Here is a 27779-nt window from a genome sequence, read left to right on the forward strand (position 1 = left end):
AAGTAACTCGCCTAAAACCAAAATAGCTAATTAGTGGTAGAACCCGGACTCAGGTTTCTGAAATTCCACAGGAGTGCACTTTCCACTAGACCACACGGGTGATGATGGGGGATGGTTGGAGAGTTTGCAAAAATTCAAAATGGACTTGGCCCATTACACATCTGCCCAGAATGGTTTCATCTTACACGGCCTAAGGGACTCTCACGTAACAAGCCAGAGTCACTTCATAATGCTGCTGCCTTTTTCATGGGTAGTGGCTTTTTCAGACATATGTGTGATCAAAGTGATTAAAATCAAGCTGGAGTTAAAGTGTACACATACCAGTGTACACATACCAACAGAAATTCAAATACCATTCAAGGAAGTCACTATTTGGTTTTCCAGGTCAAATAGTAATTTATGGAAAAAATATCATTTAATGTATTTAATTACCAGTAAAATATGCACAATAAGGAGACTACCTTTAGAATCTGTTTATTAAAGACTCGAGGTCCGCAGACACTAAAAGAAAAAAATATATATAAATAGAGCTAGCTTTCATAGAGAAGCAGTTCTTTGAGTACCATTCTCAAAAAAAGAAAAATATATGGCAGTAAAGGAACTCAAGCTTATACCCCCATATTGACTGGGGACGCAGCAGAGAAGAAGGGGCATTTTGATTGGCAAAACATTTGAAAATCAAGGGAGTTTTTGGTTTTTTTCTTTTAAGCCTGAGATGTGTGGAGGAGATGATAGGTGACAAAAAGAGAAGAAAAAGGAGAGGAACAGAAGAAAACAAAGAAAGTGAGGAAGTGGGCAAGACAGCAGGTGATGCAAGCAGAGAGAGGCCAAAAAGGTGTCCGTTATCCAAGAGGGCAGCAGGAGAGCCCCTGCTTGTAGGAGAAGGGAGCTCCGGTCAACACATAAGAATCAGACCAGACGTTTCAGGATATCTGGAGATTGCCGTCTGGGTGCAAACAGAGGCTTCTGTCTACATATCGGGTCTGGTCTTTGGCTCTGCCTGTTAAGGAACTTGATTTTATGAGTTCAACCAGGAGTGACCAACGCCAACTGAGAAATTATGCCGAGAAGCCTAACTGTCAAGGGGACTCCGCTCATTCTCAACCAAAAGGACAAATGTCTGGGCAAACCAGTTTAGTACTCCAAAGTTCTGAGTAAAGGGAATTAAATCACCCTATCTATGTAATAAAACAAGGATAGCTTGTTGCATGCATCCATCCCTCTGTTGCCTGTTCACGGTGTGCTTGGAACATTAATTTTATTTTTAACTCTTCTTTTTTAGTATTCCTTTTCATTGACCAAAAACTCCTATCAGCATAACAATATTATGCATGCTGAAATACACCTCAAGAAATACAATGAATCAAGTAGAAAAATCGAAAAGGTCACTGGGGAAAGGAGATAAGCAGAGCTTACAGCCTTTGGGCCAAATGCTGGCTGGCGGTTTTTAAAATTTTTTCTCTTCATAGCTTTTTTTGTCAAAAAAAAATCTGTAAACAACAATTAAAAATCAATAAGGTTCACAGAAAGATGAGGTTACAATATTGGAAATGCTAACACTTATCTGATAAGCACTTCTCCCTAAAGCTCAACTAATCAAAATGTACTGAGCACCTACTAAGCGCCAGTAATGCAATAAAAGACCTTGACATCAAGTCAACAATATCCTAACAAGAAATATTTATTGTTAATCTACAAAACAAAACAATGACTAAATATGAGCCTAAAATCTGGCAGCACGTAAATTGGGCAACACTTGGAAGAGTGGTTTTGCCAACAAAGAACATAAAAATGCGTACGTTATTTTCTGTGATGTATTAATCCTTCTCCTGGGAATTCAACCCAAAGGAATAATCCAAAAGAAGAAGACACTATGTGTTCAAAGATGTTAATGGCACTTTATTTACAAATAGCCAAAAACCCTGGAAATAACTCAAATAATCAACAAATGGAAATTGCTAATTATAACATTAATCCAGTGAATTAATTATACAGACATTAAGACTATGTAGAAACAGGGAAAACTATGCCTAAAAAGATAAGTGGGGAAAAAACAGAATAAAAAGTATTCTCTCAATATATTATTCTATTTGAATATTATTCTATATATAGGACATGATTGAAAACAGTATGGAGATTTCTCAAAAAACTAAAAATAGAAATAGCATATGATCCAGCTATTCCACCACTGGGTATTTATCCAAAGAATAGGAAATCAACAATTCAAAAAGATATATGCACCCCTATGTCCATCGCAGTGTTATTCACAATAACCAACACATGGAAGCAACCCAAGTGTCCATCAATGGATGAATGGATAAAGAAGATGTGGTATATATATACACAGTAGAATACTACTCAGCCATAAAAAAGACAAAATCGTGCCATTTGCAACAACATGGATGGACCATGAGGGTATTATGCTAAGTGAAATAAGTCAGACCATATGATTTCACTCATATGTGGAAGAAAAACACACACACATATAGATAAGGAGAACAGATGAGTGGTTACCAGAGGAAAAGCGGTGCGAGGAGGGCAAAGGGGGTAAAGGGACACATATGTGTGGTGACAGATAAAAACTAGACTATTGGTGGTGAACACAATGCAGTCTATACAGAAACTGAAACATAAGAATGTACACCTGAAAAATGCACGATGTTAAAAGCCAATATGACCTCAATAAAACTTTAAAAAATTAAAATTAAAATAAAAAATGGGCTTTGGTGTGATATCCACAGGCACGAAAGTCAAGAATCATGGCCTAATCCATACGTCATGGATACCTGATCACACGCAAAGTATGTGTTTGTGAGACCAAGTCCTCAAAGCAGCGAAGATGGAGAGAGGATGGCAGATCACTCACAAGACGGCAGATCACTCAAAGATGTACTTGTATTTGACAACCTAGCACACCAGCAAAATACAGTGTGCTGCCTATGCTTTCCTTAGGGATCTGCAGCAAGGAGACGCCAGGGAAATGAACACGGTTTTTGCCACTGCCCTCCATAAACAACCCCGAACAACTCATAGACATCAACAAACATGACTAATTACTACCCGACAAACAACGGGTTATAAGAACCACAAATCTGTCACATGTCTAAAAAGCTAACGGCTGCACTGAACGCTCAGTGTTGGTGAAAGAGTAGATGGGCGCAGGTATGTTAAAATAGTCTAGTAGTCCCAGGCCTTCTTAAGTAAACAACCACAACTTTTGGCCTGACAATCACCTGTCAAGTTAAGCCAAGAATCTTAGTTCGTTCAGGCTGCTATAACAAAATACCACAGACTGGGTAGTTGATAAACAACAGAAATTTATTGTTCACAGTTCTGGTGGCTGGAAGTCTCAGATTAGGGTGCCAACATGGTCTGATGAGGGCCCTCTTCCAGGTCACAAACTTCTCGTCATATCCTCACATTGGGGAAGGGGATAGGGAGCTCTGTGGGGTCTTTGATAAGAGCACTTATCTCATTCATGAGGGCTCCACCCTCGGGACCTAATCACCTCCCAAAGGCCTCACCTCCTTAACACCGGCACCCTTGGGGGTTAGGATTTCAACATAGGAATTTTGGGGGGACACATTCAGACCATGGCACCACATAAGAGGATTCCACTGGTAGGCCAACATACAGGCTAGGAGGGAAGGAAAATGGAAGAGAAAGGAGAAAGCACTGGGGAGTGGAGAGGGTCACACCAACTGACTTGGGGCAACACTATACACGGTCCCGTGGGTGGGACCATCAACCCAGACCTAAAAGCTATATACACATTTAATACATTTTACACCCTTAGACTCAACTCTCCCGAAATACAGAATTCAGTGAAGCAGAACACACTGCGACGATAAGACTTTTGTCTTTAAAACTATTAGCTTAAGAGAACATTTACAATGAGCACAACAACCTTTGAGAAGAGTTCAGTAGTTCTTTTTATAAGTTCAACCTAGACCCATAACAATTCAATATAAACAAGCATCCTATTTTACTGCACTGATTTTTAAAAGCTTCTGTTCTGTAATTACTTGGTTTCTTCTCTATTAACATAAAGCATCCTCATCCTCACTTACTTTGAGCCTCAGAATCCAGTTTTCCCAAAAGATTTACCTATTACGAAATCAAAATTTCATAAACCAATTGGTCCTCATCTTGCAAAGAAATCTGCAACAAATTCTACAAAGACTTACACATAATGAACTTAAACTGAAATAAGAAACCATTTCAGGGACAAAAATCCAAAGACTTTCATGGCAAATCTATTCAAATTCATTTGTCTTCAAAACTAATCTGAGTTTAATATTCACACTACTAATACTCTAAATACTCACATTGTTAACACTCTGCAGTCAGCAACGACCACTGTTCAAATAAACTCGAGTTCACACACTGACGTCTGGTTCACACATCACTTGCTTCTTCCACACTGGACTCCCCACTGAGCTGTAATATTTCTTACAAGCTTTACCAGGCTGTCTCTCGAAACACAGAAAAGGAGTTTCTCAGCTCTGAGGATTTTTGACATTCCTCCACTAAATGAAGTGGGAGGCATTCGCACTACAATGGTAGCTGCAAAATCCAACCATCATTCCCAAACCCCAGCACCACTTCCCAACACACACACACACACACACACACACACACACAAAGACACACACACACACACACAATCTGCCTATTCTCCCCATAGACTCTGGATCCAGCAGCCTGAAGATTTCTCTTATTTGCCCTGCAAGTCTTCTTGCCTTTGCTGTGAGGTCTCGGGGCCTTACTTGAGAAAATATAACCAAGGATATTTATGGGTATGTCTAGATACCACTATTTCTAAGCATAAGTCAAAGACACACGTAGCAGCAGGCAACATGACACTTGTAAAGGAAACCAAGTGAGAGGATAGTCAGTAATAAAAAGTTTTAGTTTACAGTTGAAGGGGAAAACTGTAGGAAAGACTGGTTCTTAAGTTTCAGTTGATATTTTCTGCTATATAAACCATACAGCAATAGGGGAATCTGAAAACCATGGAATTAAAGCCATCCAGTGTTAGGCAACAGGACCATAAATAAATCCCCTTTCCCAAGACTTTAAAAGAGGCAACAAAATTCAGCAATTTGAGTAGGTTCACCTGTTTATCCAGTTCCATAGTAATAATTACTATGATTTGATTCAGATAAAAGTTATAAAACCTCAAATCAAACATATGTTTTCTTTTTACTTTTTTCAACTTTTGTTTTAAGCTGAAGATAAAAATCTATTTAATAAACAGTATACTGAGAAAATATGGGGCCAAGAAAACAAAAAGAGCATGAAAACGAGTATTTTTTACAATGACTTTCAGAAACCAGGAAAAAAATTATAAGTGGCCTTTGTTTTATTCAACTTAATAGATGCATAACAATACAATGTGTTCTAAAACTTTTTGTTTTAAAATACTGAAAGTTTTGTTTTAAAGTACTAATTTTAAAGCACTAATGTAAAATTAGTTAACTACAAAAATTAAACTCTAAGCAACGATGAAACTAACAAAATGAACATTGCAAAACCCAGCACTAGTAGGATATGAGGAAAGTTGTATACTTAAATATTGATGATGGCACTATAAAGTGACAGTCTTTCTAGAGAGCAATCTGGCTATATGTAACAAGATCTACAAGCAAGTCATGCCATCTGACCTAGACAGCCTACTCTGGAAACTATATTCCAAGAAAATACTCTCCAACTAAATAAACGTAATTTGTTCAACAGTGTTTATAGCAATGCTATTTATAATTGTTAAAACTGGAAACAATCCAAATACCAAACCACCAGGGAATAGTTAAGTCAATGATAGTTTAAAAGATGGCATTACTGATCCCAATCCTTTGCTCCCTTCCTATAATATTTCCCATCCATGTCCTTGTGACTTGCCTGGGAATCCTGTGGGGTAAGTGTAGGTCCCGACTCATTGATTTTTGGCTTGGCCATGTGATACACTTGAGCCAATGGGATGTGAACAGACAGCATATTTACCACCTCTGTGCAGCAGGTTTAAATGAGACTGCATGCTTCTCGATGTATCCCTGCCCTCGGCCATGAGAACAGCATGTCCCAGAGAGGGGCTCTCCCGTAGCCTGGGTTCCCAAATAGGAAGACATGCGGAACGGCAGCAACCCAGTCAAGCCTCTAGGGCTACAGCACATCCATAGCACTCACGTAACATGGACAAGGAATAAATGTCGGTTGTTATAAGCCACTAGGATGTTGGAAGCTTTTTTGTTACTATAGCAAACACTAAATCAATAATCATCAAAATATGGCAAGCTATAGAGTAGCTGATATATGTTGAAAAAAGTCTGTCAAAAAGTAGAAGACAAGAATAATAGGCAGATACCAACGACATCTATATAAAATAAGACAAGCCGACAAGCACCAGAAATTAACTTAGAATGATGCAATAGTTTATAATTATTTCTTTTTATCAATAAAGTATGTACTCATGTATATCTTTGATTCCCTTTTAAATGCTATCTTTATATAACTGTATTTTTCAATAATTCTATACATATATCCATAACAGAAATAATTCTATCCAACACACTTTATTCTTCATTAAATGATATAAGGATTTGTGAACACTTAGGCCAAAAGCAAATCTAGTGCAAGGGTTATTACTCAGTCTTTGAAGGTATGAATTTAGGACTCATCAAATTCTTTTGTCAGACTACAAAGAATGGAACTGTAAAAAAACAGACAAAAGCAAGAGTTATTTTCTGGGATAATCTACTTCCTAGTCATCAAACATGTGCAAAGCAAGATCTGAAAGAATATCAGCTATCCGAAAATAAAATTGTGTTACTTTTGAATTTATCTTTATGACCTATGTTCAAAATTGCAGTACACTTGTATGAATCAAGAATCATAAAAATGTTCATCATAACAAGCAATCTCACTCATAGAAATTTATCCTAAAATAAATTCAACAACAATAAAAAACAATGTGAAGATCCTCGCTATCATCTTCTATGGGATAGCAAGAAATGTATGTATTTTCAATAATAAAAAATAATAAAGGAATTTACAGTATATCAATTTTATAAATATACTGAAATATTAAAACAATAAGACGTATGAAAAACACGCATATACATCAAGGAGTATATAAAACTACAACTAGAAAAATATGTTTACATATGAACAAAGACTAGAAAAATATGAAAAAATCTTTTTGAATAGCTGGAAAGATTTGTGGGTAGATTTTTACCAATTTTTTAAAGAGTATTGTAGTTATATTGAGGAGAAAGATGTAATGCTTGTATTTACAAAATCTGTACTTGCTATGAAATACATCAATGTCCCTACGTTACAAAGCAATCTGAAATGTACTTAAAATTTCTGAAATAAATTTCTGATATTTTCCTAAGTAAGGCAACCTTAGATTAATAAATGGAGTATATTAAGCATAGTTTCATCATTTCTTGATAACTAGAGGTCATTCTTAGGAAATCTATTGTTGTACTATATTTCCTAACTCAAAGATGATATCTGCCAGCGCTGGGGAGAAAAATGCCCGCCCTTCATAGACACTGAAAGAATAAATGGGCTGCTACTGATCGGTTCTAGGTAATGTTTTCTCTTTCGCCTTTGAGAGGCAGTGATGCAGAGTGGTTACAAGTACATGCTCTGGATTCATGCCCAGATCTGACAGTCAGCTCCACCATTTACTAGTATTTGCATGCCAATGATGTTGCAAATGGTAAACTAGTATTTACTAGTTGCAAAAATCTTGCGCCTTACCCTTTCTAAGCCCTAGTTTTCTCATCTACAAAATAAGCCAACAAGAGGGCTTACTTCACAGAGTTGTCCCAAGGATCAAAAAGATAATCCACTTCAAGTGTTTGACAAAGTACTGGAACATGGTAAGTACCAAATAAACGCCACCTAATATTAGTCTCTCTCTGCTGGTCATCCAAGGTGCCATCAAGCTTGCTTCTTACCACCAATAACTATTTCTAATTTCTGTCTCTATCCACTGTTCCCTAGTCCTCTGAGGCATGACTCAGGAACTAGGGCTCCCAGGAAGAGTCTGATAACCATCTATAACAGTGCTGTCCAAAAGAAACACATTATGGACTACAAATGCAAGCCACATGGGTAATTTTAAACTTTCCAGTAGTCACATTTAAAAAGCAAAACAGAAGAAATTAATTTTGATAACATTTTATTTAACTCGATATATCCAAAATACTATTTCAAACTGTAATCAACTAAAAAAATTACGATGAGATATTTTACATTCTTTTTTTGCACTGTTTCCAAAGTCTGGGGTGTGTTTTGATACATACAGCAGACCTCAACTCAAACTATTAGTCACATTTCAAATGCTGAATGGTCACATGTGGCCGGTGGCTACATTATTGGTTGCTTATTCTTTTAAAGATTATGACCACAGAAAAACATCCTCACTTTCAACAACGACAATATGCATTTATTAAACAAACTGATGGAAGGAAGGGAAGGAAGGAAGGAGAGGGAGGGGAGGGGAGGGGGGAGGGGAGGGGGGAGGGGAGGGGGGGAGGCAGAGAGAGAGAGAGAAAGAAAAAGAAAGGAAGAACAGATGTTCCTGACCTATATAGACTTCTGGGCCTAAGAATTTGAGCTGTGGGGTCAGAGAGAATGGGTTCAAATCCCACTTCTCCACTACTAGCTGCGAGACTTTAGCAAATAACCTAACTCATATTTCTCAAGGATAAACTATAGATAAAAATAACATCTCTTTCATAAGATTGCTACAAGTTTAAAGGTTGTAGAGGAAAAAGGGTCTCCATACATAAAGCTCTATAAAAGGTCAGAAATGGGAGTGGGAAACACTGATGAAGGGAATACTGAGCAAATCAGCTTGAGATCATAAGAGGCCATGGTGGGAAAAAGCTGTTCAGGTTACAGTTACAACGCCTTTGTTAAAGGCTCAGTTACACATAACAACTTAAACGGGGGCAGCTGTTAATAAAATAATTGCAGTGACATTTCTAAAGCCCTCAGTGGTTTATACCTCCTCAGCCTGCCTGCTTCCCTCTTGGTAGTGTTATCAGTAACAGGGGAGGAAGAGGGCTGACTGCCAGAATTTGGAGAACCAAGACTTTTCGGTAGTGTATACATTAACCACCACTTCTGGCCTCAGTAAGATGGACGACTGAATATATCTGGATCTTCCTCTGAAGGATGAGGTTCCTGTAGTGCCTCAAATTTAATCTGAACATTCTTCTTTACTGTATTTTAAACACATAAAATTAGACTAAATGTTTACTGTCGCTAAAACTTTCCCTTACAGCTGGTTTTGTGAATTTGTTTTGTGAATAAATTCTTGATATTTTATTTTAAACTTGCTCTTCTTCTGTCCTCCTCCTCCCCCCAAAAATTCAATTAATAAAAAAAATTGAGGTAGTCTGGTTTGCTAATGAAGACTTAAAATGTTTAATCAATAATTCAAGTCACTATACTCTCTAATTTAGATGCCGGGTTTCTTAAAGACAACCAATATGTCTTCTCTATTCCAGGAACCTTCTAAACCAAGCTTCTTCTAGAAAGTATTCTATATAATATTAGTGCCCCTTGAGATTACATGTGTTCCATAAAATCAAATTAAAAAAAAATAAGTCCTTACTAAAATGACTTCAGCTTTGACACACTTTCATTGACTGCAAGACTTCTTGGAGTCTCTAATATGCTCACGTACACAGATTTCAAATCACTATGCTTAGTCATTATTACTGTCTTATCAGTCTACAAATGAGAAACGGAATAACGCAAATCGAGAATCAAACAACAGGGAGATGGTCCAATTATCCTATGGAAACAGACATCCATTACAGACCTTTGCACTGAGTATCTGGCCTGAAGGGCTGTCACTGTACTTGTCTCCTTTTATCATCCCTGATAAATATCAACTTTAAATACATATACAGAATCAGAAGCTACCAGAATCCTCCAAATGAAGACACTTTATTATCAAGGAAGGAAGGGAGGGAAGGAGAAAGGGAGAAAGAAAGGAGGAGAAAGTACTGGAATAGGGAAGAAGGAAAGAGGAATAAAATTTCTTTGAATAACTTAGTAAGTGTAAACATCATTTCATATTTACAGGCAAAGCTAAAATGCCAAACACATTCATAAGGATGCAGGGACATGAAATTACACACTTGTACCTAACCTAGCATTGGAAAATAAGCCTCATTTTGAAAACAACCAAACAGCTGCTCAGCAGAAGCACAGCACAAATCATCCTTTCCAGCCTTTATTTTTAGATGCCTCTGAAGTAAAACAATAATTTTCTAAAGAATATAATTAAGATCAGTAAGTGTCATTTCATTATTTTGGAGTTTTAAATCGTTCCACGTCGGTCACACTTTTTCCCCCTCATAAGTCACATAATTATATAACATTCCATAACAAATTCCTTACCTTTGAATAAAAGAATTTATATGATCTTTTTAAAATGTACCGATTTTAAAACAGCACAATCCACCCAGAAAGTTAGTATAACCCAGGGATTTAAACTCAGGGAATCTGAAAGTCAGCCCCCCATTTTTCAAATGATAATTTGGAAACTTGTGTATGTCTAAAAAAAATGTGTACCTTCATCATCTAAACACATTTTACAAAATGTATAATGAAAAAGAATATGCTTAATAGATCACAGGATTTCATCGGCAGAAGCAAATGCTAATTGCCTGCAGGAGTCTTTAATGAAACCTAATTGCTGGCTTGAGCTGTCACCACTGACCCTGGTAACAGACTAGTACACCCTTCATAAACATAATACAGCATAATCCTCCTTCATTACGGTTATTATAGCTCTGCAGTGGGACACGTCTGCCACAAAAATAAACTGTGCTGCCTCGCCTCTAAATGGATGTGTCGCTTCTCCATCCCAGAGCAAGTAGTGTCGATGGCAGAAGTCAAGCTAACAACAAGTGGTACCACTTCACAGCACAGATCTACTTCCAGACCCAGACTCACACACACCCTCGGACACTACTACAGACAGAAATCATCAACACACTCCATGGTGATGGGTGGAGGGGGAAAAAAAACAAACCAAAAAAATCAAACCATCACCCATCACCATACACCATAAGGTAAATGGAAAAAGCAGCAGAACAATTTCTAAACAAATCATAAGTTTGAATTAGAAAATCTACATGTAAATCCATTAGATTTGCAGTCTAAATTTCAGATATTGAACCCAAGAGATAGTCCTTTCAATTTGCTTTAAAGTTTTTTTGGACATACTTTAAAAAAAGGCTTCAATTAAAAACGTTAATCTTACACCTACTACTCAACAATTCCCCAAACATTTATTGAACATCTACTCTGCAGCAGGTACCAAGAACCCAAAGATAAATAAACCACAAAACATGTCCTCAAAGAGCTCACAACTTTGGGGAGACAGATGAAGAAGCAAGGATAATACAATGTGATGCACATGATAGTGAAGGATAGGGTCAGGTGACAATGAATTCTCCCTAATGATAAAAAGGGGATGTCAGACAATACACCTAAGAAGACATAAAAACCACATTAGACATTAAAGAACACAGGAGAAGATTACTATGTGACCAGATGTGAAAAGAAATTCAAAGCCACAAGCTTTCAACCATGAGAAATGTTTGGGCAACGGTGACGAGGAGCTAAGAGAGGCCAGCCAAGGCTGATTAGGTGGGAATAAGAGCTATGTATGCAGAGCCTTGAACGCTCTGCTAGGGAGTCTGCATTTAATTGTGGGCAATTTGTTGGGTTTTTAAAATTAAATATTTTAGACAATGGGAGAATACAGTAAACATACATGCTCCCACCACCCAGCTCAGGAAATAAAACAATACCACATCTCGGTCCTCACCTCCACCACCACCCCACCCCCCATATTTGATGTTTATCCTTCTGGCATTTCCTTATACTTTTACTACAGACATATATATCTCTTAATAATATAAAGCGGCAAGAAAAAATATTTCAAGCAGGAGAGTGAAAATATCAGATGAGTTTAAAACAAGACTCTATAGCATAGGAGTGGCCTGGTCTCTGCACTAGCAGCCACCGGACAGGTGACAGCAGTGGGACAGGTGACCGAGAGATGTTAAGATGGCAGTGACTGTCAGAATGAAGGGAGAAGGGGCAGCCTCAGCCTCGGGGGGCACACCCGGGACAAGGAGGAGGCAGACCTCAATGAACCAGCAGCAGAAGAGAAGCGACGGTCTGCTGAGCACTGGAGGGATGTCGAGAGGCAGGTGGCAGCTCCTAGGCGGCGGACAGGCTAATGAGGGGGATGAGGAAGGTTAACTAGGACACAAAGCACCAAGAGGTAAATGCTAAGAGCAAAGTGGCAGAAGGGCCTGACCAGGGAGGGAGATTGGTGAAGGCTGCCCAGAGAAGCAGTATTTAAGGTGGCCTCAAGGGACGCTTTCAAATGCTGAGCGTTAGGATTCCTGGGCGAAGAAACGGCATAACATAGGTGGAAAATTATTCAGGAACAGCTGCAGCTTGGCAGAACCCTGGGGAAGAGTGGGACATAAATCTGAAGAAATCAGAGGACCACTGGGCATTATTTGTGGAGAACCTTAAATATCAAGCTTAAGTGCAGATAGTGTGTAGACGTAATTCATAACAAATTCACTTTCATGACCATGAAATCTGCCTTAATCCCTTGTACTTGAGAACCAAAATAATGGCAAGGGCCAATCTTGTGATTTAGGGATAACATCAACGATATCGTTCTATATGTAGAACAGGCCATCTTGATTAAGGGCGGGTTGGCAAATCTGCCGTGACATGGTGTTCATGGAGGGTCTCTCTCTCTCTCTCTCTCTCTCTCTCTCTCTCTCTCTCTCTCTCTCTCTCGTTTTAAAAACTAGTAACTCAGAGGTTGAATGATGAGTGATTCTGCCTTTTCCTCTTTAATATAAGGTATAAAAGAAAACAATGCATAAAAAGGAAATTAAGCATATTCTAATCAATGTCTAAACCTGCAAAAACAACTTTGTTTTATGCCTTCATGCCCAGATGTTTCTACTTATGAACACTTTTGCAATATTTATACTCACTTGATCTGCAAGCTTTCCTAGGTTTGAAAAATGAGGGGAAAAATTATCACATTTTTGAAAGTATCCAAGTAAAGCAAAACAACATGAAGCACGAGAGTATCAGTAACTTCAGAAAACAGTGTAGGGATCTGATTCATCTCCTCAAATGAACAAATAAGATGTATCTAATAAATAGCACTGATATCTGTTTAATTTTTTAAATCACATATATTATGAATATGGTATAATATTAATGAATATGATGTCATTTTCCCAGAGCACCACACCTCCTATTAGAGAATAAACAGTAAATTCCAAACCAGGCTGGGCTCTAGACCCGCAGGTCAGCATTTCAGAAATCCATTCATTCACTGATTCCATAAACACTTTGTGTGTGTGTGTGTGTGTGTGTGTGTGTGTGTGTGAGGAAGATTGGCCCTGAGCTAACATATGTTGCCAATCTCCCTCTTTTTGCTTGAGGAAGATTGTCCCCGAGCTAACATCTATGCCAATCTTCCTCTATTTTTATATGTGGGACGCCGCCACAGCATGGCTTAATGAGCAGTGTGCAGGTCTGCGCCAGGGATCTGAACCTGCGAATCTGGGGCCACCGAATGGAAGCATGCAAACTTAACCACTATGCCACCAGGCCAGCCCTATAAACACTTTTTTAAGAAATCAACTCCATGTCACTCTCTGCAAAACAGCGATAATAACAGCACCTACTTCATCGGGTTGCTGAAAGATTTAATAAAATCATCTAAAGCGCTGAGAACACTGGGACAGAGTCAGCACCAAAAAATGTAAGACACGGCTACTGCTACACAACCTCCATATGGGGTGGAGATTCTGAACCAAGTAAAATGTGAATCCTGCTAGGAGAAGCTTATAACTTAGTAGAGGAGACAGGGAGGTAAACACATGCCATATGATGAGACAAAACTTACCAGTCTAGGTAAGTGCAAAGCGCTCGGGGACTATGAAGAAAGGAATGCCTAACTGGAGTGGGAAGGAGGGGCAGGAAGGTGAAGCTTTAGCTGAATGCGTAGGGCTAAGCAGGCAGCAAGGGGAGAGGTCAGGCCAGGTCTGAATGTAACAAAGGGAGGAGAATCCACCACCACCAAGTGTTAGGGCTCTAGCTTAGAGAGAGAGGACGAGCAGCAGATGGGAAACGGGAAGGGAGTCAGGGGTAAAGAAGGCTTACCATACAGGTAATAAGAAGCAAAAGAAGAATTTAAATAGCATAAAACCAGATTTGTGTTTTTAAAAACTCTTTGAAAAAGTAGATGAAGAATATATGAAAGACAGCCTTTGAAACTCTTGAACAATCCCAAGGGCAGTGGGGAGGGAGGGATGGGAGCAAACTGAAGATATTTTAGAGAGACAAACTCAAAGGATCTAAGGACTGACTGGGCTTGTTATTGGGGCTGGTGGGTATGGGGTGGGGGGTGCTAAGAAAGAGTGACATGTTAAAGAGAACTCCAAGAGCCTGGCTTCAGCAGCTAACTCAATAGAGGGCAGTGTCACTGGCTAAGACAGGAAATACAGAAGCAGCAGATTTTGTGGCAAGAAATTAGTGGGTTCAATTTGAGACAGGTAGAACTTGCCACGTATATCAGATACCCAGACAGACAGAAGTACCAGATAAACCAAACTGTTTGGAACCAAGGGGAGGGGTCTGGATTGGATATGAGAGCCAAGCAGATCCACTAAATGGAAACATCTGGTGCACGCTCTCCGTGGGCCTGGCTAGGGATAAGTGGCCAGTGAGTGACTCACCCTCTCCAGAGCTCTAACACAACCAGGGACAGAATCATTCAAACTAACACAGAGAAAAACTCAAGTGACTACCACACTAAGCCTGAGGACAGGGGTGGATGGACCAAAACGAGACTCCTTACTCTGTGATTCTCAACATGCAGTTGGTCAAGGGCCAGGAGCATTAGCATCACTTGGGAGTTCCTTACAGCAAATTCTCGGGCCCCACCCCAGACCTGAATCAAGCTGAGGTGAGCGTGGAGAACAGGAAGCTGTGTTTTCACAAGCCTTCCAGGTGATCTGATGCTCTCGAGAGTTTGCGATCTACTGCCTTAGCTAGTGCCCCAATTACTTGAGCAGAACGGAGTGTGAAAGCAAGAACTCCCAGCAGATAGATTTCCAAAGAGATTAAGTGTTGGTAAAGGACAGACTTTGCACAAAGATAAGCATCAGGAACTTTTGCTAATTTTCAACAATGGGTGATTTTTACCTGTGAGCTAACAACTTGTAAGGCAAAGCAGATCCAGTCAGTGGCCCACACAGTAAAGCTTCCTAATTTAGGAATCTAGTTCAATACTAAAATGGCAAACAACACAAATGTGAAGATGCTATTCTGCTTCTCAGAGGATGCCACACCACCAGCCGATCCCTTTCGCATTTTCTCACCAGGCACCTCCCTGTTGACCAGCATTAAGCATTTATGGGATGGCCACCCAGGGTTACAGGACCTCTGGATACACAACAGACCTCTGGGTCAACTAACTGACTAGGCTCAGGATGAAACCCTTGAGCTGGGCCTAATGTGGTCCCCTAAGGAACTGAGCTAAATCACCCACATATCAAATTTTACACACGATTAATCTAAGAACGGCCACAATATGTTTTTTCCAATAGGAAGGCCCATGAAGCAAGTCAAACAAAAGCTTGATAGGAGAGTACAATAAAACCAAGCCAAGGCACATAGAACCAGCAGGAAAAAGGGAAAGGAAATTAAAACAATGTTAATACGCCATTTATAATCCAACTTAGACACATAACCACCCCCGTCCCACAAAGAGGTACTTAGTCACTATTACCTTTTATCCTCAGCTACTCTAAGTGCTCATGCACAAGCATTGCATCATATCCTTTCATTCAGAATTATAAATAAGTCAGAGATTATTTATTTTCATAATCAGCGTGCATGCAATGTACAGCAAAGGCATGGCTGGTCTGGGCAATGTGGATTTCCTCTCACTGCAAAAACCCCAGCCAGATCTGCATTTTTCCTAAGCTTTCTCCCTTGACCCCTTAAAGGGGTCCTCTCACGACCTCCTGGCTTGCATGCAATCTGGCATGCAGGATTTAACCAATTCTTGGCTATAACAATCCATTCTGCTTCCAGAACACATACTACACCTGCCCTACTGACATTTTAGGAGATTCTTTCTTCTAACATTCCCTCCTGCTGGGAGGTTGATATGAAGATCAATGAGTTAATGTTTGTCAAATACTTGAGGTTTCTCAGATGCAAGGCAACATTAACGTTCAAGCCACCTGAGGCTGGCATTACACCAGAGGTGTCCCAGTTGACTCTATAGTTGGACTTCAAAGAAGGAAATGAAGGCTGCAAAGACACTCATTTGTGAAGATCGGCTAGCTTCTGGACTCTTGCTAAAGGCAGGCAGATTTACTGCAACATCATTTCATTCACTGGATTTCAACATTAGCAATACAAGGATCCTTATCTTAGCACTGGATCCTTGTTACAGCAAGTAGTATACAGGGAGAAAGATCCTTTGCTCTGTTCTTCTCTAAGTGGCTTTCCCTCCCCAAAACTACCCTACTGCCTGGTCCTGCAACTCTCAACCTCCTCCTACATGGGGGCCACATGCCAGCCGCCAGCCAACACGTTTGCTTTGAGCCAACAGACACACACAAAAAAAGTCCAAGACAAAGCTTTATGTGTATGTTGGCACACATGTGAATTCAGGCTGCTGGAAGAAAAATGACACACACAAAGAGCACATTCACGGCCACATATAACTCCTGGAACATATAAATAGCCATCTTTGACCCAGCATCTACTCTGTGCGAGGCACTATGTTAGCAGGCGGACATATGGCATTACACTGAATTCTCCACAAATAACATCCTGGCAAGTTACCTACTACTGGCCCCATCTTGTAGATGAAGAAATTGAGACTCCGAAGGGCTGTGAAGTTCCTCTAACATCACACAGCTAAAAGATGCAGAACTGGAATTCAAACCTAGCTATATTTCAAACTCCCAACCCTGGATCCCCTGCTCTAGCAGACCAATCGCCAGGAAAAGTGGCAGAACTTACCACATACACCCCTTGAACCACTCAGTAAGTCCTCCAAGGGGCTCAGACAGGGGAAGGGTAATTAAATCAGTAAGGGGAGATCACAAAGTCTTTTTTTTTTTTTTTTTGCTGTGGAAGAGTCGCCCTAGGCTAACATCTGTTGCCAACCTTCCTCTTTTTGCTTGAGGAAGATTAGCCCTGAGCTAACATCTGTGCCAATCTTCCTTTATTTTGCATGTGGGTCACCACCACAGCATGGCTGGTGAGTGGAGTAGGTCTGCACCTGGGATCCAAACCCGCGAACCCAGGCCACCGAAGTGGAGTGTGCCAAACTTAACCACTATGCCACTGGGCCAGCCCCCACAAAATCTTATTTTAGACATCAATTTTAACCTCGTCTCCACCAAAACTTGTTTACCCTCCTTCTCTTCTAATCAGCACAAGCAACAATAACTGGCTGATTATTTCATCTTCTCTCTCTCCCCGCCTTCTCTCTCACAAAGTGCGTAGCACTGTTCTGAGGTTTTGAATGAGTTCAAAAAATACACAGCACTTGATGACTAAGGAAAGAAATTCAAATGCAGCACAGTAGGTGAAAAAAGACAAGATTATGGAAGCCAGGTAGGACAATGTGCAATCAAAGAGTTACATTTGCTTCCCTGGGGAAAAAAAAAAGTCCTCATAGTTCTTGACTCCTGGCCCACCCATTCAGGACAAGAATTCTCCTAAAAATTCTGATTTTTCTTTGAATTCTTTAGATTCTTCCATATGAAAATAGTCTAACTGTGCTTTCCATGATAGCTGTCCATGCCACACAGTATGCACAAACCTGAATCACTAAAGTGTTACTAATAACTATGTGTTTAAGCCAATGACAGAAGCTGGGTAGGTACCTGGATTAGCAAGAAAGAGCTTCTCTTCAGCCATTTCTCTCATGCAGCTCCTATGCCTTCAGGAAAACTCCCGTCAAGGGGCTATTCTTGAGATAAGCGAAGGTGTTTGCAGAGGGGCTTGGATAAACACCCAAAAGTGTAGGAAGTCAGTGTGTTCTTCCCACTCTGAAGTACTGAGGTCACCGAAAGCTGGACCTCTGCCATCTCAGCCGGGACTCATCCACTATGAATAATACTACAACGCCACTTCAGCCCCGTGAAGAGGTGCCCTTGAAAGACTAACCATGTACAGAATACTACTGCTCTATAAAGAACTTTTAAAGAACTTTTTAGGCAGAATTGCTAAATCCTGGACCATTAAGCTACAACAACCTGCTTGAAGATATTCAGATTTTATAAAGTTTCAGAGGAAGGAAAAGTAGCCCTTACCACCGTACTGAAGCAAGAATGACTTTTAAAAGTAGAGGATACTATAAGGAACACAGTGACACATACATGAACCCTTTCTGCACATCACGGCCACCCATTCAGATTAGGCAAAAGAGCAACATGCTGTTCAGCTCACACTCATCAAGGCTATCATTTCCATGGCACAAGCTTTTAACCCCATCACCAAAAGATACAGTAACTTTAATACAAGGTTCTGTCATGCTGTAGTATGACCACCTATTGCAGTATGACCACCTATTGCTGTCACGTGGCTCTTTAAAAGGGAATCAATACCATTCTAATGAAACCAGGCATGGACCAATTAGTGCCAATTAAAGTTTAGATGGTCGCACAACTGCTGCCTGTTGTAGAAACAGCATCAGGCATGGAGGTGTGTCCAAAAAGAGAGACTTGTACTCCTCTGGAAGCTACCTGGTTCCCGTAAGTGGGTAACGTGCTTTCAGTTTAATTTCCGATATTAAAGAAGATTTTAACAACAATGCTATCCCTGCACCAACCTGGCCGTAAAACCCCCTCTGGCCCCCAGAGAGTTAGGTATGATCTTTTTATACTCATTTTTGGATGACTTGCACTTTGCACAAGCTGTTTCCTCCACCTGGAATACACTCTCCTAGTCACTCCTCCAGGTGAGTACCACCTCAACCCTCTAAGCTCAGTGCACCCCTCACCCGCTCACCTCCAGGACCAAGCCTTCCCTGGCTCTCACAGAACCCCTCTCTCACTACACTGTAATTCTTGATCAGCCTTTGAGTTTCTTCCAGGAGGCTACAGTTAGATCTTGTTTCAGCATCTTTGTATCCCCTGTTCCTAACATAGAGTAGAAGCTCAATACTAGGTTTGTTGAATGAATGAGTGAACTAATCCATTTTAAGAAACCCTGTAACAGCATAAGCAGCCTGCAATCTAGAGATTCCTCACTTTCACAAAGAGCCTCCAACAGTCAGTCCCTCGACAGCCGGAAGCCGAAACCCCACAACCTCCTTAAATTGTAGGTGGGGTTGGGGACCGGGGTGGGGAACTGAAGGAAGTGGAAGGGAGTGGGAGGCAGCTGCAGCACTAGCTCACTGCTCCCTCAAAAAGGTGCAAAACCCACTTACAATTAGGCAAAACCCAGATGCAGGGGTCATGCCAGGGAGAAAGGGGAGAGAGTATTAACAACACCCTCAGAACTTGTTAATACTCAGAACTTTGGAAGTTGGAGGTGGAGACCTGTTCTGAAATTGTGTGGCCACAGGTTTTCCCTATGAGCCAGCCCGACCACCCAAGTAAGAGGCAAGACGCCCACGAGTTTGGTGACCCAGCTGGGGCCTAGTGGCACGGCATGAAAACTCCTCTCCCTCCAGAGATCCTGTCCCTTTGGGGGGCAGAAGAGGGTCGGGGAGAGAGTCCCTCTCCCGCTGGAGAGACGGCAACGTCGTTCCTTTCATCCTCCAGCCCCAACCGCCTGGGTATTTCCAGCTGCCCTTCCAGGCCCTCTCTCGTTCCCAAAAAGCCGAAGGGAAATGGGGAGGAGGGGGCGAGGGTGTCGGTTTAACCGCAAACTCTCCAGACAACGCTCACCTTCCACCTTCACTCCCTAGACAAGCTGCGCGCCCCACAGCGGGCGGCTCCCACCGCGACTTAAAACTCCTGCGGCCCGGCCACCTCGCGCCCCCGCTGCCCTGCCCGGCGTCCCGGGCCGCCGATTGCAAGTTGGTGTTGGCAGCGTTTGCCCAAGTCATCGGCAAGGCGCCCGGAGCGCGAGGCGGCCCCCAACCTCGGGCCAGACTCCCCCGCCGCACACGGCGCTTACCTGCTTACATGGCCCCGGCGGTGCCCTGGGGTCCCGCGCGGAAAGGCTGTCCTCCGCGGCGGCAGCGGAGCCCCAATTCCCCAAGGAATTGACTCCAGTGGCTGGCGGAGGAGGGGCAGAGGGAAGGAGCCGGCCGAGGCGAAAGGGGAGGGAGGTTTCCTCCGCGATCCCGGCGCGAGAGTCGGCGCAGGGGCGCACGGAGGAGAAAAGCAGAACCACCTAGGCACGGGGTGTCCCGCCGGAGGGGGCCGGGGAGAGGAGGATGGGTGAGGTGGGAGAGGAAGGACCGCCAGCGGCCACTTTGTGTCTGCTGCTCCCCGAGGACCTAAGCCGGGAGGGCAGGCAGCTGAGCGAGGAGGAGCGCAGCAACCTGCCCCCGACTGCGCCCGCTCGGGGGAGAGAAAGTTGGGAAGAACTTTTAGGGGCCGGGAGAGCCAGGGCGGCAGGAAATGCGAGCAGCCGTGAGAGGAGGGAGGAAGGGGCCGTGCGAGTGGGAGGGGACGGAGCAGGCGCCGGCGGCCGCGGCTCCCCCACCCCCGGGCCGGGCTCGGCGGCGCTGGGGGGCCGGGAGGCGGAGGGAGCGCCGGGAACGCGGGGCGCGCGGCCGGGGAGGAATGCGGCCCGGGAGGGCGCGCGGCGGGGGCGCGGCGGGCGGGCGCGGGCGGGGAGAGCGTCTGCGCGGGGAGCGCGGAAACGTGGAGCCGGAGCTGCAGAGCGGGAGGCGCGCCGTCCTTGGTGACGTCACAGCGCTGGAATCCGAGGAATGCCGGGCTGCAGGAGCTCCTTCTGCAGGCCCCGGAGAAGCCGCGCACTTTTAACGTGGACGCTTTGGAAACTGTTTTCAAAGGTGAGGGCTGAGGAGGAAGAACGGGCTGAAACTCCCTAGAGTAAGAGACGTGGGAGTGGAGAAAGACGAGTGACCACAGCCGACCCAACCTAGCGGCGCTCCGGCGGGGGCGGAAAGCAGGAAAAATCCCACCTAGACCTCCGAAAACCGCAGAGGCTGGGCAGCGGTAGGAACTTGCCCCCTCCGACCTAGAGCAAGGACAGTCCATCTTACTTTGGGGAACCCTCCAAGCAGGACGTCCCCCATGCAGCCACTGCACAGGGAAAGAGACCAGGAAAAAGTAAGGTGGCTTCACGGAGCAGCCTGTCTCAGAGTTCTCTCTCCGGGACACCCGGAACCTCAGGGTATCGGACCTGGTGTCTTAATCCCCCCACCCCCACCCCCGCCCCACCACCCCTCCTGGAGTCTCAAAAGCAGTTTATGCTGGGAGTTGGAATATGTGGTTTTCCAGGTTCGTTCCATGCCACAGAATCGCCCCACCCTGCCTCGGTAGGCACTGGGAGGGAACTTTCTTAGTACTTTCAGAGGTGGGGTTAATGAGACGCAGCTGGTATGATGGAAAAAGCACGGAGCCAGGAGTGGGAACCTATGTTTTATGCCCTGCCCTGCTGGTGACCGATTGGATGGCTGAGGAGTATCCCAGCCCCCGAAAGCCTTGGCTTCTGTACCTGTAAAATTAAAGGGTTTGCTTACATTTCTGTCGTCCTTTGCATTGCTAAAAACAGTTTTAGGAGTCTGTTATCTTACCAGGACTCAAGCCCAGCCCTTTCAACCTTTGTTAGGTTGAAAAGGGTCCTTGAAGTCATTGTCACAGAAAATATTGTTCCATATTACTTCAGTGTCCCATAACTTATACAAAAATTCTGGGCCTCTTGGGGAAGAGAATGGGAATCCAAAGAGCAAACGCTGTTGTACCCATTAGGTACAGATTTGTGGGGACTGACTTCTCTGAGCATTTGCCAATCTCTGGAACTATAAAGAAATAGAAAAGACCCCAAAGGGATGGAGGCAAAAGGCTGAAGGAATTAAGATCAGTTTCTCAAACTTTCAAAGAACTAGCCGTTTAGCTTCAATATGGACTTGCTGGACTTCCAAAGAAAATTAGGGAATGCCTTACTGGTCCTGGAAGCCTGGTAAAGCACTCTATGTGCTCCTGAATTATCCCCATTTCCTAGATGAGGAAAGTGAGGCATGAAGAAATTAGCTATCTCACTAAGGGTCACACAGCTAGGAAAATACGATAATGGACCCTAGTCTATCTAGCCCCAAAATGCAAGCTCTTAGTCTCTGAATTTTGACCAAAACAGGATTAAGATTCAAGATACAGAAGTACCTGCAGGCTCTTGAGATAAAACCCAGGCTCCTGCTCTTTTCTGTGAGATGGGAGGCCTCTTGGAGTCTTCAAGGAAAGGAAGTGGCATTTGTGTATTGTGCTCTAAAATCACATATCACCAAACTCTGAGGACAACATGCTAAGACCCTTGCGGGGCAGAAGAAGGAGCAAAGGACTTGCATGCAGACACAGGGTTCTGGTTCTGTCTCTGACCAGCCCTGTGACCCTGAGCAAGCCACTTCACCTCTACGCCTGAGTTGATTTTTTAAGTGGAGTGTGACATGGAGGTCAGAGCTTGGTTGAATTTGTTCATCTCTGAGGACTTTCCCAGCTCTGATTTTGGTTGAAGATATACTCCTCCAGGCAGATGGCATATCTCTGTAGGAAGCTAAGTGATAAAGCCAGGATGTCACAACTTCTTTCAAAAAAGAAAAAAGCAGCCCATTTCCTAAGTCTGCATCACACTCAAGGCGCCTTAATATGCATCAGGGTGAACAGGAGTTTGGTTAATAAGATAAGCCCCAAATACATCCCTACACGTTTACTTTAAAACTTTGTAGTTTTAGGAACTTGTCAGTATTAAATGTCCCCCCAAAAGATTGCAACTTGTTCAAAGCCTGATTCAAACTATAAATACAGGATGCCAAGCAGAATCTCATGGGCCTCTATGACTCCTCCCACCCCCAATATGTTCCTCACGTTAATTTCTTTTTATACCTTCAAAACCTTTTTATACCTTCAGAACTCACTGACGGCAAACAAAACAAGTTCCCCCATCAAAGCAAACTGAAAAGTAAGCAGACTGTCTTAGGGAAACTCTGATGATCTCCAGGGGCCTTCTACAAATTTAAAAGTCATATATATATTTTTTTGTTTTTATCCCCAGCCTAATTCCAATTCCAAAAAGGATATTTGGCAGTTAATGGTAATGGAAGGAAGGAGAAATGGGGATCTTTTTCAAAATACACACCCTTTCTTCATCCCTGCTCACCATTTCTTATTCATCTTATTCTCTGGGTCTAGGGTAGAAACGGGTTGGTGTATATGTGTGTGTGTGTGTGTGTATAATATTTTTCGACAGTATTTTTTTGAGATATAATTCACTTTCAATAAAAAGCACAAATATTAAGTTTACATATGGATACATCCATGTGACCACCATCCAGATCAAGACATAGAAAATGTCCATCACCACAGGAATTTCCCTTGTGTGACTTCAGTCAATATCACCCCTCCAGGCAGACTTCTATCACCATAGGTTACTTTTGCTAGTTCTCAAATGTCATATAAATGGAATTACGTAGTGTGGGTGTGTGTACGTGGGTGTGTGTCCCAATTTGCTTATCCAGTCTCTTGTTGATATATTGGGCAAGTATACTTTGAAAACATTTCCCAAGCAATTCTGTTATGCCTGGCCCTCTCCGATTCAGAACCACTTACAGCAAAAATATGAAAAAATAAGCCTAGATTATTAACACCTGCAAAGAATATTAAGTAACAAAGAAAGGAAGAGAACATTTTGGAACAGCGCATCTAAGAGTGCTTTAATGGTAGTCTTAAGAGCTTCTTACTAACAAAAACAAGATAGGAAGTTGCATGGAATATGAGCTTGTTATCTACTGATTTTTTTAAAGCTATGTGATTATGCAGAGCTACTGCGTAAAGCCACACACACAGTTCACAACACAGCTCCAGGAGCTAAAGTAGTTGACAGTGTGAATGGCATCCCCAGAGCTGTGCAGAGGGTGGCCATGATGTTATGAGTTCTCCCCTTAGAGATAGCCTCATGGTATCTGCTTTGGAGGAATCATTTCTGACACAGAAGACTGAGCCCTTCTTCTCTCCTGGTTACATCTTAGAGGTTTTTCAGTTTGGGAAGGGAAGGGGCCGTCCAAAGCTCAGCCTTTCCCCGGGTTGGCTAAGCCAAGAAGTCACTGTTCTCAAACATTGGTCAAACAGAATAATAGGAGACTTTTGTAGAGGCATCGATAAAGTGAAGGTGCGCGATGTTTATTTGGATTTGCTCTCCAGCCTCCTTTGGAGGCCTTCCATACCTGCACCCTTTTATGCATCATCTTTCCTGATGTCTCAACTGTCATTCCTGATGCACCCCCATCCCTGGCCACCAAGCCTCTGGTCACCACATTACCTCTCCATTTCATTTCTCTTTCCTTTATCCATCTCTCAGGAAAAGGATCCCTGCCTTCCAAAGGGACTACCCTCTGACCTGAGTCAAAGGAGAGAGGGCCCCCAGATCTGTGCTTGTCAACCGAGGCCACAAGTGAATTATTTCCTTGTTACTTCCTTCTGGAAAGAATGCCAAAGATTTTTAGGTTGTATTTTTTCAAGCAGGGAGGAGAAAGATGAATCTGTCCTCCTGGGACGCTGTGCCAGCTCCTCTGGCAACTGTGGTTGACCACGTGGGCAATGATATCAATCAGAGCCATGTACATCAGGCAGACTCACTCTAGGCAGATGACTAGTTTTTCCAGTGAAACTGTGCAATATTCAGCCAACTGTTTACTCTTTAAAAATTCCATTTGACAGCAATATATATTAATCAATATATATTTATCGAGAAAGGATAATTCGCATACATTATTGGTACTTTCAGCAAGATTTAAAAGAAATAAAACCCAGGCACAATTAAGTATCCTGCCAATTTCAATGTATTTTTTTATCATTCTCTACTAATTTCACCTTAGGTTGCAAATTCCCTTTGGATCATATCTTAAAGATATAAGCTTCCTCATCATATTCACCTGGCTCAGCTTCCTGACTTTTCCCATCTCTCTTAGCCCCAACCTTGCCTTCCAGCTTTTCCAGGCTTGATAGGAACACACAACTTATCCCCCTCACACTGACGTGTGCACACACACATCCAATCATCACCAGATCCTGTGTGGAGCACACCGCCAATGAAGAGTTTACCCACCCCTTACTGCTGAAAACCATCTATTATCCAGAAAAGGAGGCTTTTACTACCCCTGAAATCTCTTCTGGAGGGCTTCTTCATTTTGATTTAAACCATTTTAAACTTTGTAATGAAATAAAGTCATTAAAAAAAAAACACTATAGTCATTTACATATGGTTGTTAAGCTCAAAAATATACTCTTAATATTGGGTGCGACAGATCTGGTAGGATCAATTGTCTTAGTATAGGTTCCTTCAGCTTACAAAGAACAAAACCCCACTTCAAATTGTTCAAGCAAAAATGGGATATATTGGCAGTATACTGGAACATGTCATGGAGTCTACGAGGGAGAGAAGGATGGGGCCAGAGAAGCAGGAGGGGATTGTACTTTTCTCCCTCTGGCTGGAGCCATCCGCTGTGTTTACCCATATCCACGCTTAATAACTATATGAGCCTGTGCAAAGTACTAAAGCTCTCGCACCTGAATTTCTTCACTTGTAAAATGGGGAATGATGAACATATCTACATCCTGGGGTTGTAGTAATGATTAAGTGAGTGAATATGTGAAAAACCCTTAGAACAGTACCTGGTACCCACCGAGCTCTCAATATGTTACCTATTAATATTATCATCAAGTTCATTCTGTCTCTGCAAACTGGATTTCTCGCCTTTGGCAGGGACTGAATCTCAAATCCAATTCCCAAGAGAAGGCCTATGGTTTGAGTTGTCAATCTAGGGTCTTGGAGAAGAAACAGGCTGCTTTGGCTGGGTCTAGCCCTTTGGGTGGGAAGGAGAGTTCTCAGAAAGGAGACAGTGGCCCAGGGGGCATCTGAAACCACACCAATAAGGAAGGGAGAAATTTTTTACCAAAATGAAGTCTTGAGAATCCCTCCATTCACTCTCTGTAACTGTCTACACCATCTATGCAAAGGGCCAAATCTGGCTTCTCATATGCAGAGAAGAAAGTGACCCACTAAGGAGGTGAGAAGAGGTGAGGGCCCAATATCCATCGAGCACTTGCTGTGCTCTAGGACCAAGGCTAGGTCCTGTATATACATAATCTGAAGTAATCTAGAGGGTTCTGGACTGAATGTTCTGAGTATTCTGCACTGAATTGTGTCCCTCCAAAATGCATAAGTTGAAATCCTAACCCACAATATGGCTATATTTAGAGATAAGGACTTTATGGAGATAATTAAGGTCAAAATGAGGTCCTAAGGGTGAGACTCTAATCCAATAGGACTGGTGTCTTCACAAGAAGAGGAGTAGACACCAGAGCTCTTTCTCTCTGTATGAATGTACACAAAGAAAAGGCCGTGTGAGGACACAGGGAGAAGGAGCCCATCTGCAAGCCAAGGAGAGAGGTCTTACCAGAAACCAAACCTGACAGTACCTTAATTTGGACTTCCAGCCTCCAGAACTGTGTGGAAAATAAACTTCTGTTGTTTAAGCCACACAGTCTGTAGTATTTTGATATGGAAGCCAGAGCAGACAAATACATTGAGATTAGTGTTTGTTATTGTTTAACAGAGAAATAAACTGAGACCTCAAGACATTAAGTACCTTGTGCTTAGACATGTACTAGACATTAAGTACCTAAGTAAAGGGTAGAACCAAGATTCAAACTTGGATCTTTCTAATTCGCAAGTTCATGTCCTTTCTAATCCATCATGTTGCTGCCAAGTTTATTGAGCACCACTGTATGTCAGGAATATGGTTAGGTGGTGGCCAAAATTGTATGGTAAAAACGGGAAATGAAAACATCAGCAGGAGAGAGAGGGTGGTCAAAATTCCCCATTACAGTAGTTTACCAGGGCACAGCTCTACCTGGCTAATGTTAAACTGTGCTAATGAGAAGACATATCTAGAGTATGTATATCCAATTATTTTAAATCCATTTCCCATGTTTTTCTGAGTACACTCAGTGAAAAGGGGAATGGAAGCTGCTGCTATAGGATCAGAGAGCAAATCCTTTCCAAGAAATTTAATACCTTACTACTATTTATTTCGTTAGCTCCCAAGATTCCTTTGAGTTACTGTCCTCACCTATTAGCTGTGTGAAGTCCAAGAAATGGCAAGTTGAGTCCATGGTCCTTCTAGCACATGGGAGGTTGCCTTTGACTGGCATGAAGTCACACTTCCTGGGAGTGTGGAGTCGTTTCTGTTCATGACATCAATCTCAAAAGGTCAGAAATACCCTACTTTCTAAGAATAGTTAGTTAGGAATCTCTCATCCATGGACTGAGCTAAACTCTTCTTCATCCTATTTGTATCCCTTCCTAGACCAGCTCTTAGGAAGGTACACAGTTATAGAATGTACCGTGACTGGCCAAGGAGCCATCAATACCCTCATGGAGTTGCATGAGCGCAGGTCAAGGATAGCTGTAATTATCCTCATCTAATCTCCAAAATATCTGCCTGTGGCCATTTTGTGGCGTGA

The 27779-nt window shown here is 42.4% G+C and overlaps 1 protein-coding gene across 2 annotated transcripts in view; it reads right to left on the bottom strand.

Moving 5' to 3' along the window:
• PTPN14 (protein tyrosine phosphatase non-receptor type 14) overlaps positions 1-20784 on the bottom strand; it is a 167795-nt gene extending 147011 nt beyond the window's left edge. The window contains exon 1 of one of the 2 annotated variants that reach the window (XM_058539845.1): positions 20245-20783. The gene's annotated coding sequence lies outside the window, so the exon portion shown is untranslated. Of the gene's footprint in view, positions 1-20244 lie in introns of both variants that reach the window. The other variant, XM_058539846.1, reaches the window with a different exon arrangement.
• Positions 20785-27779: the final 6995 nt, after the last annotated feature.

The sequence above is a fragment of the Diceros bicornis genome, chromosome 4 (assembly GCF_020826845.1).
Source record: "Diceros bicornis minor isolate mBicDic1 chromosome 4, mDicBic1.mat.cur, whole genome shotgun sequence".
NCBI lineage: Eukaryota > Metazoa > Chordata > Mammalia > Perissodactyla > Rhinocerotidae > Diceros > Diceros bicornis.